At 35.8% G+C, this 13,324-nt stretch overlaps 1 protein-coding gene and 1 long non-coding RNA gene across 3 annotated transcripts in view; both read right to left on the reverse strand.

The window, feature by feature from the left end:
• NALF1 (NALCN channel auxiliary factor 1) overlaps positions 1 to 13,324 on the reverse strand; it is a 444,524-nt gene that overhangs the window by 149,494 nt on the left and 281,706 nt on the right. The gene's annotated exons all lie outside the window — the stretch shown is intronic.
• The window catches only part of LOC146768742 (uncharacterized), a 190,657-nt gene that overhangs the window by 85,370 nt on the left and 91,963 nt on the right, over positions 1 to 13,324 (reverse strand). For both annotated transcript variants that reach the window (XR_014949405.1, XR_014949404.1), the window contains exon 1: positions 1 to 13,324. This exon is cut by the window's left edge; it is cut by the window's right edge and continues 91,963 nt beyond it. This is a non-coding gene — a long non-coding RNA (uncharacterized LOC146768742).

Consider the following 13,324-nt stretch of genomic DNA (forward strand, 5'->3'; position numbering starts at 1 on the left):
ATTTTTTTCTTATATGTATTTCCTGCAAAAAGTAGGGAACATCACTTAGGGAGAAATTATTTTAGGAATTGGTTTAGCCGCCACAGTTCTACTGTTCTGTAAGGATGTTCCAGCTTTTTCTGAATTAACTGTATCTCATATATCCATCCTTTTCCTCAGACACAATGCATTGGGTGTTATTCCCCAGCCTATTTGGCCATGACAGAGCAGACCAAGGAAGCACGGTTTGCATTTGTATCTATTCCTCCAGACAACCATGGTCTGTGTACAATATTCTGAATATGAGTCTCATAAACTGGACATCTGAAAAGCCTAGTGTTTAAGATTTCAGCTAATTTGGTGTGATTTGCCTTCTTCTGATATCACTCAGATTTTCAATACCTTTTTGTTAGTACTTATGAAGAGAAAATACTTGCACTTCTAATAAATCTGATGGCACCAAATTATACAGTTCAAAAAAAGAACATCTTAGGAGCTCTACAAAATTTTCTTAGCTAGCTTATTCTTTTGACTTGACCTTAAAATCCAAAATATATCTGGCTGATATACATTTATTATCACAGAATATGATAATAGAATATACAGATGGGGTATAAGAAATACCTTTCTGTCTTTTCTATAGGAATGAACATTAAGAAAAGCCCTGACTCTTAGTCTTACTTGCTGTTCATACTGTTTAAGAAACAGAAGTAAGGGAGGAAGATGTTTTCTGTGTTATGGTCAGAAATTTCATTCAGTACCATGGAAAGAATTACTTTTCCTTAAAATATTTTGTTCCTAACAAGAGCCTATTGCTAAATTAAAAGTGGCAAGTTGAAAAATTGCACACTCAATATAATTTGTATAGTTCACAGCAAAAATAAGGAAACATCACCTGGAAATATGCATTTGTTGGTTCTGCTTCCCCCTCTGCCCCCCACCCCCGCCTACTTCTAATTCAAAATTATGTATTTGTCTTCAGGGAAGAAACAAAACAAAACAAAACAAAAAACCAAAGCAAAACAAACAAAACAAAATCTCTGAAGTGGTTATTTTCACTCTATTCTTGTCTTACTCTGTAAATGTAAAACATAGTACTCCATGTGACATACTAACCGGAATCCGGAATATTTGGAGGTGACACAACTGATGAAAGCTTATATGGCATCTGAAAAGTAAATTCTGTGGGTATTTCTTCAAATACCATCATCCAGTACAGGTTCTTTTCCTTTACAAAAAATCATTCTTTCTCAGCATGCAGTCTTCTGTGAACAGTCTTCTGATGTTAACTAACTCTTATATACCATAGTAATGGGCATTTTTTGCAGTTTCAAAATCTTCTGGCTTTGAATCTTTTCCCATCCTTATCATCTACACCCTTTTCATCTACTCCTGCTGTGAACTCATTGATATGTGGGACAGTAGCTGCTGAGTGAAGGTCACAGACAGAAAGCACACTTGAATAGACAGCATGTTGTTGAATTCTGGATGCAACTTTGCTCTAATACACTTCTTATTATCATAATGAATGCCGTACAAATAACAAAGAAACCACAGTTTACAAAGGTCAAGGGTTTTAGGACAGGGAAAAGGAGCAAATGGTGACTCTTAAAGGAAGAAGTTGCCATTCCTGACATTCTGCTGGAAGAAAGAACCAGGAATTTGGGGAAAAACTCAGGAGGAAGACCTTAATCTTAGAGTATCACATGGAACACTTGTATTCTGTACGTGAGTGATAGAGATGCATTTTTCATCAGGCCACTTCATACTGTGTATAAGCCAATAGCCTCATTGTTACTGTTACCATTTTTTGCTGTATTCAGAGTGGTTTTTTTTCTCATTATCTCTCTTCTATTTTTAGACTTTTTTGTGAATCTAGAAAATTAATGATGCTACTAGAAACTTTTTACACTAAATCTTTACTACTTATTTACTAAGACTAAGGGATGGAGTTCACCTTAGCAAATTTGCAAGTGACACCAAGCTGAGTGGTGCAGTTGACACACCTGAAGGATAGGGTGTCATCCAGAGGGAACTAGATGAGCTTAAGAAGTGAGGCACGGGAACTTCATGAGGTTTAACAAGACCAAGTGCAAGGTGATGGACCTGGGCTGGGGCAACCTCCAGTATCAACACAGGCTGGGAGATGAAGAGATCAAGAGCTGCCCTGCTGAGAAGGACATGGGGGTGCTGAGACATAAATGTGCACTTGCAGCACAGAAAATATGTCCAGGAGGTCTGGGAAGGTGACACTGACCCTCTATTTCTCTCTGAAGTGCTACATCCTGTTCTTGGGATCTCAACACAGGAAATTTTACCATCATAAAAAAACAAGTCAGTCACATTAAAAACATCATTCAAGGCTTTATCTATATAAAGAAATATTAGTTAAAACTGTTTTTCAGAGTAAAAGTACTCATTAACTTGAATGGGGATCAATGATTCTACAGAATTTTTGGAAACTAAATTTTATGTATAGACAGGTATTTTACAAGCCTGTAGCTCACATCTGAACATATTGCACTAAATTGGTGCTCCTATACCAATCATAGAGTTAAGTTTCTAAGAGTATATCAGAAAATTAAACTGGATTGAGCAACAAGTTGTGTGACTGCAAAAAAAATGTTTCAGAGCCTGTTGCACATAATGGTGATAAAATTTTCACTAGGATATCTCTTTGAAGATATTATGTTTATAAATTTATAAATTTGCCATACATTATATATTGAGAAATGATGTACATTAATATAAGAACCACAAATCTGGATGTCTATTTATCATTTATGTTTGAATCAGCCATTGCCAAAAAAAAGAAAAAGGCACAAAGAAAAATAGTCCCATAAATATATTGAAATTTTATACTCTTGAGTTTTAATTCTCTTTCTACATACACCTTAAAATAAGCTGCTTCTTCATCTCATGCCAGGTCTTATTTATGACATTCAAAGCAAAAATACAAGAATAAAAGACATTAAATCCCCTAGTAAATTATAATCTTTCACAAATTGGTGTTTTATAGCCTGATATTAAGGAATATAAATATGAAGCATGCTGTAAAAGCTTTGTCAGTTATCACCCAAAGGACTTACAAAGATTGTTCCTAACAATTGTCAGCTCTTTAACTAACAGTCAAGTAAAATAATGGTGGAAGCCATGGGGAGTTACCATGTAACAGGAAATTTTTGCCTATTTCTCCGCAATAACAAAATGGTATGATTGTCAACACATATACATGCACATTTCTATATTAGATGATATCAAGAAGAATCTGGGAAATATCACTGAGAAGGATAAGGAGAAGAATCTCAAGGAAATTCTTTAATGTCCTAACTAAATTTATTTGTTTGTTGGTCTTTCTCAGTGAGTGTCAGGAAGATTCAGTTTCACATCAGGAAGATGTGAAGCATAGTTTTAGGGAGATATAAACTGAGCATTTTGACAACTTTTTTCAGGCTCATAGATCCATTCTTCATGAAAAGCTGGAAGAGGACCCAGCAGACTAAAAGGCAGAAATAAGTGGTCAGATGGGAAAAGAAGAGACAGCATTTCATGGCAATAAGGACCTCTCTATATAACATTTCAGAAGAAAATTGATTGCAATTCTTCTAATATTTTTCCCAGAAAATCTGTGTTTGCTAAAAGGGTATAGGTGAGGCTTTTGAGAAGGATAGAATTGCCAGCAAGAAACACATAGAATAAATCAGACATGCAGATACTCTGGCCTTCAAATTTCAATTTCCAGATTTCACATTCATAAAAATACACACTAACAAATTTAACCTTCTTCTATTCTGTTTCAAGTAAATGCATGCCCTGTTGGTTAATTGGTCTGACTTTATTAAAACTGTCTAATTGAATATGAAGTCACTCAGAGGAAAGGTCACATACAGCAGGTTGCTCAGGGTTTTAACCAGCAGAGTTTGAATATCTCCAAGCATGTAGAATCCACATCTCTGGACAATTTATTTCCTAACACCTTCAGAAGTAAGATTTTTTTAATGTTTAAACAGATGATATTGTATATCAGTTTGTGCCTGTTGCATCTTGTTCTTTTCATTAGCATCACTGAGAAGAATGTTCAATCTTCTTTTTTCACCCCATCAGAGACTTACATGCAATGGTGAGATCTCCTCTTGTTTTCTCTGGGCTGCACAGTTTCATCTTTCCCACCCTCATCTTGTGTGACAAATCTCTGATCCCTTCATTATCTTTGTGGCCCTGTGCTGGACTTGCTATATTAAGTCCATGTCTCTCCTGCAACTGAGAGCCCATGGATGTACACAGCACCCCTAATGTGCCTTACCAGAGCTGAGCAGATGGGAGGGATCTGCTGGCTATGTTCTGCCTAAAGCAGGAATTCCTTCTAGATGAAGAATACTGAAAAGGTGCTGGTTGGGTAAATTTTCCCATAAATACATTCAAAGTGAGGAAGAAGTGGAAAGCAGCCAAATTATTTCTCTTTTGAGCACCTAGATTCAGTCAGAGGATCTGCAGCTTAAAATATTATATTGTTTGCATGTATTATGGATTATTTATTCATCATAAAACTAAACAGAATACCAGTAATATATGTATCTGATTTAACTGAGGTTTTGATTTACTTTTCCTGCTAGAGAGATGAAGGTTGTAAGATTTATTGCTGTTACTGTAGGTCAAAAAAAGGCTTTCAGAAGGTGCATCTTTTATGGGTTTTTTCCTGGTTTTGCCTGTTTTTCACAAGTTATCATTAAGAATAGTTTTATGTGAAAGGAAACACATTGTTTTGGAGGTATGCATACTATAAGCTTTTTAATGTATGGCAATATTGCTTTGCCCAGTCCCCTGTCCCTTCGCTTTCAAGACCTGTGATTGAACATACTCTCTCAGTTCTGGGGTGGCCATGTCCTGGTCATAAACTTGTCTCAGTTTTGGGATGACGATGTCATGTACATAAATTGTAACTTTCAGGAAGTTTCCTAAATGTTATCTACATGAATTTATGTCATTGCAGGTGACTAAGTTATCTGGAGCACACTCTTAGATGTGTCCTGAGATGACTAATTAATTGTCAAAGCAGTATTGTTTTTCCTATATAGTTCTCCCACTGTGAGGTTAATGCAAAACATACTTCATGATTACACACTCAACAGTGTTAGAGTCCAATCTTCTTTACTGAAGTGATGACTGGAGTTATTTTCTTTAATTTTCTAAAATAATAGAGTAAAATTATTACCATGAGCTGTTACATTACTCAGAAAAGTGGTTTTCAATTAACATGACCTGGACTGAGTAAGCAGGAAGTGAGCTGTATGTTGGTATAACTATGAAAATAACCCAAACTGTTACTGTGTAGTCTAAATACAGAAAACGTCTTACACAGTATAATCAGTTACATCTTTACCAGCTGAGCAGATCTTGCTTATTTGAAAAGTAAAGGGCATTCCCCTCACACTCTCACAACATCTATGTCCACCCATTTTCAGTGTAAGCTGTTCCTCTGGGCTGCTTGCCCACATGGGACTTGTGGCAGGTAGAAAAGTTAGCTAAGCAGGAAAGGAATTAATCTCACCCAGGGTGACTCCTTGAAAACTGTTCAGTTGAACCCAAACATAATTAAAAGGTTACTTCTCTATTTTGTAGCAGAGCCAATAGCTATTAAAGGAGATAGTGAATCCTCAGGCTAGATATCATGCAGCACATTATAAAACAGCCTCTTTTCTTATTTCAAAAGGCTGAATAAAAATATTCAATTTTAATGATGAAAAATTGAGGTTCAGACTCGCTGAAAAGTAATGGGGACATTTATATGAGGTCTAAAATCTGAACTCAGACATTTTGATTCCAGTACAGTTTAAGAATCAAGTCCCCATTATCATTAGGCTGAAATACAGGAGAGTTCAGGGTATGGAATATAAAACTGAGTAAGATTTTAAACTTCTTCGGTCAGCTAATGAGCAATATTCAAACTGACTCTTATGAAAGCTCTTAAAAAAACCAGTTAGGTACTTGGGAGTTTATTATACTCACTTTTTTGCATCAGTTTTCAGTCCAGTTTTCTAATTTTAGGTTCTTCATCAGGTCTTAGCAAAGTACAGAATTTTTGTGTGCAAGTAAGCTGCCAAGTTTAGTGGAATCTGTATCAAAAAAATTCTATTTATCTTTTATCTATTATCTTCTATTTTATCTTTTAAATTTATCTTTAAAATTATACTGAAATTATAATTGAAGAGTTTAACATAAAAATATGAGAAACTGAGATAATGGCATTCATGAACTTACTTTGAACCTTTAAGCACCAGTTTTCATTCTTTATTTGATTTGCATATTTAAGAAGTTATTACACCATTTTGACAGCTCTGATGATGTTTCTGTCTTCCCCCTCTGCCTATAAAATTTGAAAAATAAATTGTCAGCCTTTCACTAAAAATGGAGGATGTTCACTTAATATATAGGGTGACTGATCAGATTGTGTTTGTGTTTAAAAAAGGATTTTCTTCTGCATAAGGAAGGAATTCTGTGCACATGTTGATTTCCAACTTAATGCTCTGTGAAGAGTCGTTCTGAAGTTAGCTTCTCCTTGAAGAAGTGTTGGAAATTAATATGCACAGAAACCTGCAAAAGGTCTGAAGAGAAGCAATCTAAAAAGATAAGCAACACCTTAGTTTCCAGGGTTTAAAATACAGCAGAGCATGAGCTGAACTCTCCCCATACAGGTAAATGATGGTGACTGTGGCATTTCTGCAACCTCTTTTCCTAGCTCTATTGCTTTTGTCACCACTTCTGTCTGCCTCACTGTTGCTCTGATTGCTTGCATTTGTGTTGGTGACAGGAGCAATGACAGCAGGCACAGCAGCAGGCAGCTTCAATCTGTGAGATACATCTTCATTTTGGATATCCTTTGGAAAAAGCATGTCTTTCATGTAATCGAATATGAGGAACAACACAATGTGGATAAGATGGATAAAGAATGATTGACAAATACATAAATTCCTTAAAAGCAAAGGACAAAAGTGTAGCAGGAAATGTAGGTTACATCTGGAATTATTTTTTTGGTTATTTTAAAGTGTTTGTTTGTTTGTTCTATTTTTTTTTTTGAGGGGGTGGAATTGGTGTTGTTTTGTGAGGGGGCTTTGTGGTTTGCAGGGTTTTTTTTTTTTCTGGTGGTGGGTTTTTTGTTTGTTTGGGTTTTTTTTTTGTTTTTTGGGGTGTTTTGGGGTTATTTTGGGTTCGTACATTGGAACAATTATTGGAATGATTCATTCTCAAGGTGGAAAATGTCAAAGAGAAGAATGCAGTTATTTTGACTAACACTATGAACTCTTGGAGGGAAAGATAAAGGAAGAAACAACTGAGCTGTAAATCTGTAAAAAAATATTTTCTTTTATTATTTTCCTGTTCATAAACTGAGGGAAGAAGAACAGAAAAGTAAAGAGAGAGCAAAAACCCAGAGCCATAGTCAGGGCTTTCAGGGTTCCCCTTCAGAAAACATTTTCATTTTTCTGATTGTTATTTCCTTTTATTTGATGTGAGACAAGGAAATTATATTTGCTGGAAGGTTCTCTTTTGAGTAGCATAAAATCTCTTAACACAACACCTCTTCACTAAGGGAAGCCGCCACTGAGAAGGCTAGAAAATATCAATGCCTTCATTCACAGATAAAAGAGCTTACTAATGAAGTAGATATTGTATATATAGGCTTTCCCACTGGGGCTGGGTGAGAACTCTGAATTTCTTTTGGCCTTGGGCCTCTCTAAAGCGAGGCTAGGGAGGATTGCCTGGGCCCTGATATCCAGAGCCCTTGTTGCCTCTGTCAAAATTGTACATATTTTTGTAAGTAAAGCCCAAACGATTAAACGATTAAATAATTACCCTCTTAATTAAACGAGCCCCTTCCCAGCGGTGGTTGCTGGACAGTGGAATTGGTCCATGGGTGGGAGGGGTTCATCCTTCATAGCCTGTCAATAGCCTATATTTGGGCTCTAAATTCTGATCTGGTCAGGTGGACAAGTCACCTTTACTTAAATCAGAAGAGAGACACATATATATATAATTGTATATGTGTTTATTAAGGAGCATCACACAGCAACAGTACTGTAGTTCCATCTGAATCAAACAGGTGACATTTTCTGATTTAGTTAATTGGTTTTCTTTGTCTTCTTCATATGTTCATGGGTAACTGCCATTTATTATCCTTTATTTCCTCATGCCCACTGTAACAAACTGTTTGTCAGATATAATTTGCTCAAAAGCAACCATCTGAAGATGCATTCAGAATTTCAAATAAAATTAAGCAGGAGGTTGAAGAGATTACATAAAAATATAAACTTTTAAGGTTAAACTGGTCTTAAACCCACCAATAAAAAAAAATAATAAAAGAATGCCACATACTAATTCTAGCATTCTAAATTCCTATGGAAAGGAGTATTCCTCAACACTCTTGACTGTTGCCCATTGTTAAAGACACAAACTGCTTGCACAGAGCAGAAAATGCCTTTCTTTCCTTATCTTTAGCTTTGGCTCAGCTCATTTAGTCTTAGAATGAGAACTTACACTTTCAGCTATTAGCTATAGAAAGTTCTTCCTCCTCCACTGCTGCGTCTCCCCCTTGAATCCACAGGGGTAGATCCCCTGTGGAGCCCGGCCAGCTGGGCAGTGGGGCGAGTTGGGCAGAGGGAAGGAACTTCTCCTTGGATCCCGGGGGGCTTGGAGAAGCTCCCTCGTGAGTCCAAAGACGAGCTGCTCCCACAAGCAAAGAGGTGCTCTCCCTCAGGATTAGTTCTGAAGTTTAATGAGGGCCTGGAGAAATCCAAGGCCATATCTGACCCTGAAGGACATCCAGAGCAAGAGAGAGTCTCCCTGCCCAGAGCAGCCAGATATAGGGGGGTGGGGAAACCCAAGCAGGCAATGGGGAAGGACATGGGAGCGGCTCTCTGGGGCAAGGCCTCAGAGTGACCCCTGAGGAGGGGGTCGGGGAGGAGCCCCAGCCAGGATCCAGTTACCTGGTGATCCTGGGAGAAGGATCTGGACAAAGGGGAAGGGTCACCAGGTGATGGACTTATCACTTGGGAGGAGACAGGGGGATGGGATGGACATACAGCTACTGATGGGAAAGCTGGGATGGACCAAACAGGTACAAAGAGGGGATACGGAGGGACAAACCATTATGAGGGGATATACAGTGCAAACAGAACTCTACACTCCACTTTAAAGTAGCCACACTGCTGTTAGCAATCAGAGTTAGCTAGTTGCCACCCATGCTAAGTACCTATGCTGGTAATTATAGCACTTTCTCCTTTTATTTCAGGAATTTATAGCTCCCCTCAAGCCAGAGAAGAAGAGAGAATTGTCTACAGAAAGGGGAACAAGGAGGGAGTAACAGAGAGAGAGACACAAAAGACATTTTTAATTTCTAAGAGTTTGAGAGAACACAAGTGAACAAAAACGAAATAATGCTTAAGACAGAAAAGTTATGATTTTAACAGAATCTGCTACCTGTAATTTCATTCTTACATAATTCAGAAGCACAGTTTTTCTAAAGTTTAACAGATGTAAATAAAACATAACTGCATTCACTACAGGTGACTTAGAGAAAAATTATTGAAATGAAACTTGGTAAAAAAGTAGTAATAATCTGGACTGCCCTTGACTTTATACTGCCATATGTATGGCTTCACTATTACATGTTCCAGGCCCCATCCACTGTGCAGGCAAACAAGACTTGTAATAAAGGATAAATCTTTTATTAGACCAAAGTAGTATAGCTGGAGGAAAAAACTCAAAAACTAGACAAGCTTTTAGGCACACAGACCTTTCTTTAGTTCTGAAATAGAGAAACAGCTACAATTCTAGAGCAGAGTTTAACAAATAATGTACTAACAAATTGCCCTCTGAGAGAAAAAGTAATTGGTACTAGCAGAATGAAAAAAAATGTTGCAGGGAGAAGGAGCAAAAAAAAAAAAAAAAAAAAAAAGACGAAAAGACGAAAATACTCGTGGTGAAGTTATGTTATGGGAAAAAGAGACATATAGAGAGCTGTAGAAGAACAATTGCTTTTTAGGGATATAGAAAGCCAGTATATCAACTCAGTGATTTTCCTTTTCTTTACTGTTTCTTCTTCTTCAACCACAATAGCAGCAGCAGCATCATTACTGGGATACACTATTCAATACAGCTTTTTAGGTAAATAATGAGCAAAATTAAAAAACATTTCAATTGCAAATGCTGGCTCTGCAGGCAGTAGCAGGGTTTTCCTGAACTTCATGCAGTGTCAGCCTCTTGAGACATTTGTTAATCAGAGTTTTTCAGAATAGTTTTAGAATGACCCCTAAACTATACTGATGAATGGTCCCAAAGACCCAATAAATTTGTCCTCATGAGCATTTCTTGATTGCTATTGAAATCTTTTGCTTCTCTGAAACCTAAGGGAGGATATGGATATTCACAGATATTGATCGTAATGCTCAGCATTTCTTGGCTGACAGAAAGGAAACACCTTAAAAATAGAACACTTTTTGAAACATTTTTTGTGCATGTTTTTTGGCTAGGAATGCTGGAGATTATGATAAATTTCACACTATTTTATGTCCCTTTTTTTTTTCCTGTTGATATGAATTTTTTTGTGCACAGATTAACATGATCCTTTGTATTATGTGATTATCTTCTACGTCTCTCCTATAATGAGCTCACACTGTTGCTTATCACAGTAACTGGCATACTGTATATTTGTCTTTCACAGTATGTATTTTGTATTTTTAATAATATTTGCCTTGTAAAACTGTGCTTCTTGTTATTGTCTGGACTGTTGCCCAAAGCATCAAGAGAAAAAGGATGCTTAGGTGAAGAGGGAGGATTTTTTTTTTTCTAATGACCTTATTTCTGCCTATACATTTGTATGCCTCTACACTTGAGGTCATACAAAAGAGAGGAATGGGATTGATCTTAGCTTGGTGCCATCTGAAACACCATTATTTTCCTTAACTTCACAAGTATTTAAGATAAATTAAGCTTTTCAGTCCATAATTTACCTTGACAAGTGCAGATGTCTGGAGTAATATGAAATAAAAAAACACTCAGACTTGTTAAATCTTATGGACTAAGAGGAAATAAAAGTTTTCAGTGAAAATATACATCTTGGTATTGCAGATATTTTCATATGGTCATCCGGGGCAATTCTGACCCCAGAATTTTGGGGGAAACCTTAGGAAAGAGAAAATTGTGCTATATGCAAATTCTACCGTGGGCTTAAAATTTTACCAGCTGTTATGATCTTAAAAGTCCAGACCACCATATGTGAGCCACAGTTTTATGTGGATATACATAGTAACTTTGTCAAAATATTTGTAAACCACATTCTTACCATAAATTTCTGTCATGGGCTGATTTTCACTTGGAATAAAAACTTTTTACTACTTATTTCCAGCACTAATCTATTTGTTGTTTTAAAAAAAAAAATGAGGTTTTTATTTTGAAAATCTCTAATTTACAATTAGACTCAGACAGTATTTCAGATTTTTTTTCCTATGAAGTTTCCACTTGTGTCTAATTTGGACAAATAAAAAGTATAAAATAAAAAAAAAAACAACCCCTTCCTTAGATTTCAGGAATTTATTAATTAGCTTAGAAAATGTTCATCATTGCTAGAACAAGTTCCTGACTTATAAAGAACAAGAAGAAAAAAAATTCTATATTTCAGATGTAAAGAGTCTGAATTTTGGATTATTGCTTACTTTGTAATATATCATTCACATTTACAATATTTAGTTTCCATGCTTATTATTTTTAATTTTCCAGTACTGCTCTGTTTTCATTTCTATATATTTCCAATTATCTAAAAGTACCTGTAGTACCTAATAATGACTAATTAAAATTAAAATAAGATTACTTAATATTTTAAAAATAAATTATACCTCTTTATATATAGTCATGCTGCATTGGTTGATTGAAACAAAGGCATTTATCTCTACTAAATGACTACACTCATATGCCATTTTGTCTACAAGAAGGGTAGAAATTAATTCATGTCTTTCTTTCCAATTCCAAATTCTAAAACTGAGACATGTCAGAATTCTCACATAGATGAGGTATATTGGACTCAAATTATCTCTAAAACGTTTTCCTCTTTCAGTCTTAATTAAATATTTTATGGAGATCCTATCAAGCAACCGCTTATGCAATGAGAATAACTGCAACATTCCTATCAGCATTTCACACAGCTTGTTTTAGCTTCATTAGATATGATTTTTTAGCCTCTTAGGAGTCAAAAATAAAATTTAATTTATGAAATCACTCCTGAATGGTATTAAAAGCAGCTGAGGCTAAAATTCCAGGACTTACCAAGAGATAAGTTCCAAGGCTAATATAAGCAATCTAGAAAGTTGGACTGGCTTTATAGGAATAGCAAACTTTGCCTGTAAATTTCTTAAAACTAATAATTTCTTCTTCAAAAAACAAACAAATCCACCCTATTTTAGTTCCTCCCTATTATATGAATTAATTTTAAATATGAAAAACTGTAGCCATTATTCTGTAATACGCTCCAAAAACTTTCTAATTCTTAACTCTCTGTTATTTGTTTTCAAGAAAGACAGAATTTCATTTATAAGGTGCACACATATAATTTGTTCAGAAACTCAGCAAACAGGGCATTCCAATATGAATGTCATATTTACTTGTTCACTTCATGCTTTCTTTTCAATACATGAAAGAAAGATTTTACAACCCTCTTGCTGTGCTGTGCAAAACCTTGTTATGAAGCACTTGGAAATTCCAGATTATTCAACATCCAAGGCTGATAAATTCAGCAAATCAAGTCTGATGGCAAACTTTATTCAGTTCTGGTCTCCAGCAGCTCCTGATTATTGTAAACAAATATTGAGAATTGGGAAAATACACAGTACAGGAGTCTGTATTCTGAACAAAATCCATTCTTCCAAGCAGAGGATGAAACAGGAAATCACAGCATTCTGTGAAAAGAACAACCCTGATGTATTCTCCCAAAAAGGAGAATAAAGATGACTAAAAAGTGAAATTAACAATAGTATTTGAAAGTCAAGGTAATAAACCAGCTTTTCAAACTTATATCCTTTTTAACGTAGTACTGGACTTTTTAAGGGAAGTTACTCTCATTGAAAGAAGAGTCATAAAGGTTTGAAATGAGCCTATAGTTTTTATAAACACCTATGGATTCATTTCCACATAAATGAAGCCTACATGTGTACGACTCCCGAATGGATACTGAAGCCACATTGAATTACTCTGTACAGGCTAGGGCCCATGAGAGGCAGAAATCTTAGTCACTTTGTAAGAATGAATGCAGCAACAGGAGTGAAAGACACTAAGGAAAGTGTGACATTAAAGAAGTAGCGTG

This window comes from Lonchura striata, chromosome 1 (genome assembly GCF_050655825.1).
Source record: "Lonchura striata isolate lonStrDom1 chromosome 1, ASM5065582v1, whole genome shotgun sequence".
Classification (NCBI taxonomy): Eukaryota; Metazoa; Chordata; class Aves; order Passeriformes; family Estrildidae; genus Lonchura; species Lonchura striata.